A 2,754-nucleotide genomic window follows, 5' to 3' on the forward strand; every position below is an offset into this window, starting at 1 on the left:
TGGCCGGGCGCGGTGGCTCACGCTTGTAATCCCAGCACTTTGGGAGGCCGAGGCGGGCGGATCACGAGGTCAGGAGATCGAGACCACGGTGAAACCCCGTCTCTACTAAAAATACAAAAAATTAGCCGGGCGTGGTGGCGGGCGCCTGTAGTCCCAGCTACTCGGAGAGGCTGAGGCAGGAGAATGGCGTGAACCCGGGAGGCGGAGCTTGCAGTGAGCCGAGATCGCGCCACTGCACTCCAGCCTGGGTGACAGAGCGAGACTCCGTCTCAAAAAAAAAAAAAAAAAAAAAAAAAAAAAAAAAAAAAGAAAGTCTCATGTCCAAGTTACGTCTTCTGGGGTGGGCAGGCCCTCTGGTTCCCAGGCTGAGACTGACGAGTTTTCTCAGGATGATGTCTTGGGTCAGGGTAGGGAGAGGACAAGAGGTCACCAAGCCCTTCCCAGAGAGCAGGGAGCTTATAAATGGAACCAGAGCAGAAGTCCTCAGACTCAGGAAGTCAACAGAGTGGGCAGGGACAGTAGTAGCATCCATCCGGTGGCCAAAAAGAATCGTAGCCCCAGAGCTGCCCAAGTTCATTGGACTCCACCCCCACCTCCAGGAGGGGAGGAGAGGACCTGACATTTGTAGGTGGCCCCTGATGCCCCATCTACAGCAGGAGGTCAGGACCACGCTCCTGGTCTCTCCCCACTCCCCCATCCTCCTCCCTGGGTGGCTGCCTGATTATCCCTCAGACAGGGCCTTTCAGTCTTTGTGGGTCTGTGTCACCTCCATCTCAGTCTTGGCCTGGCTATGAGGGGAGGAGGAATGGGGGAGGGGGCTCAGGGGCCAATAAATTCTGCCTTGAGTCCTCCTAGCCTGTGTGCAAACCACCCAAGCCCACCCTGACCCCAGAGCCCCACAGCCCCACTGTGGCCTGCTTGATCCCCCACGACAACCCCCTGGCCCATTCACCCACCTCATCTGTTCATTCACTCATCTAAGCTGAGGGTGTGGCAGGTAAGATGCCGCAGCCCCTGCCTCCAATGTGCTGGTTCAGCCGGGGGCAGTGCCCGTGTGAGTCTGGCAAGGTGTTTGACAGTATGGGCTTGAAAGTCCAAACCAGCTCTGTCACTCTAAGTGTGTGGCCTTGGGGAAATGACTCAGTCTCCTCACCTGTGAAATGGGATTCATCAGTTAAGAGGATTCAGAAGCTAAAAGTGCCATCACGAGTAAGGGGCTTGAAGGGAAACTGTCACCTTGGGCAGGATCCTGACTCCGCCTGAGGGGCATTTTCCCAGTTGTTCAGGAGCGGGAAAGATTTGCAGGGGTGGGGGCTGCAGTGAGAGCCAAAGCAAGGCTGCCTGGCAGCCCGGACAGAGGCCAGGGAAGCTTCCTGGAACAGTCAACACAGCTGTCCCACCAGCAGTGCCAGTGGAGAGCCAGCTGTCTCCTAGGCCCCGATGGAGGAGTCACACCCAGGCTGGAAACTCACTGCCCAATAGGAAGGGGTTCCCGCACAGCCCAGGGCGGTGAGCAGTGCAAGCCCCTGGGCCTTTATCTCCACTATGGGCTTTCCAAGGAAAGAACCAGAACTTGGAGGTTTTCAGTTACATGGCCAACGTCTTGCAGCAAGTAGAGAGGGCTGGAATGGAGCCCATCCGCTTCCTGCCACACCACCCTGCCTCCTGATGCAGAAGGCGGGGGAAGCCAGAAAGCCTCCATTCCACGCATGCCTGCAAAGCTGCCTTGGCCACGCCCCGGGCCAGCAGCTGACAGTGCAGGCGGAGGGTAGCCAGGCTGAAAGCTGGGGTGCCTCCTGGGGAAGTGCATTTGGAAAGACAGAGGAATCCAATGCCTGTCTTGGGAGAATTTGGGATGCAGAAGCAGAACTGGAGTAGGGGGCCTTGCGGAGCGGTGCTGAGTGGAGTCATGTGGCAGGTATAGCTGCCGTGCCTGAGTGTGTCCAGCAGAGGGCGTGTGGAGCTTGGAGAATCCACTCCTGGCCCTTAGCCGAGGGAAGCATGGAGAGGCTGATTCCCACCTCACCCGCGAGCAGGTTCCCAACTTAGGGGACCCTGTGACAGGCCTCCGAGGGCCTTTGGTCGGGTTTCCAAGGACCTGGATTTGGTTGGCAGTGCGGCTTTGTGTCTTTAACCCTCAGTAGTGAGTTCTCCACAATGGGAAGAAGGAGCTCCCAGAGCGGGGCATTCCTTCCTCCAGGTTGAACACAGTCACCCGAAGGCAGTATGCAGTGGTGGTGAAGAGCTCTGGCTCTGGAGTGGGACAGGCCTGCATCCAAATCCCAGCTCTACCACTTGCCAGACTAAGCTTCAGTTTCCTCTCCTGTAAATGGAGGTCAAGGATTCCCTATCTTGGGATAGTTGTGAAAATTCAATGAGATCATGCACGAAAATCTCAGCACTGGTGCTGGTGTCCACTCAATGCGTGGTAGTTAAAAGAGAAAAAGGAGATATATTTAGATGTTAAAACCCCACTTAGACTAGGCTAAGTTTCCCACTTCTGCAATGGACCCCACCGCAGCCCCTCCATGATGGACAGGGACTGGTGGGCCTCTGACCCCTTCACCTCTCGGGTCTGCATCTGATCATACCTCAACCATGGCCATGTAAGTCGTCTCCATGCATGCAGCAGGTACTTAATACATGCTTGTGAAGTTAACTGACAAAAATAGCTACTGTTTCTCAGGCATTTCCTGACATTTATATAGTGCCCCACAGTTTACAGAGCACTCTGTAAGTTCATCTATGGAGCAA

Source organism: Nomascus leucogenys, chromosome 8 (genome assembly GCF_006542625.1).
Source record: "Nomascus leucogenys isolate Asia chromosome 8, Asia_NLE_v1, whole genome shotgun sequence".
NCBI classification, from domain to species: domain Eukaryota; kingdom Metazoa; phylum Chordata; class Mammalia; order Primates; family Hylobatidae; genus Nomascus; species Nomascus leucogenys.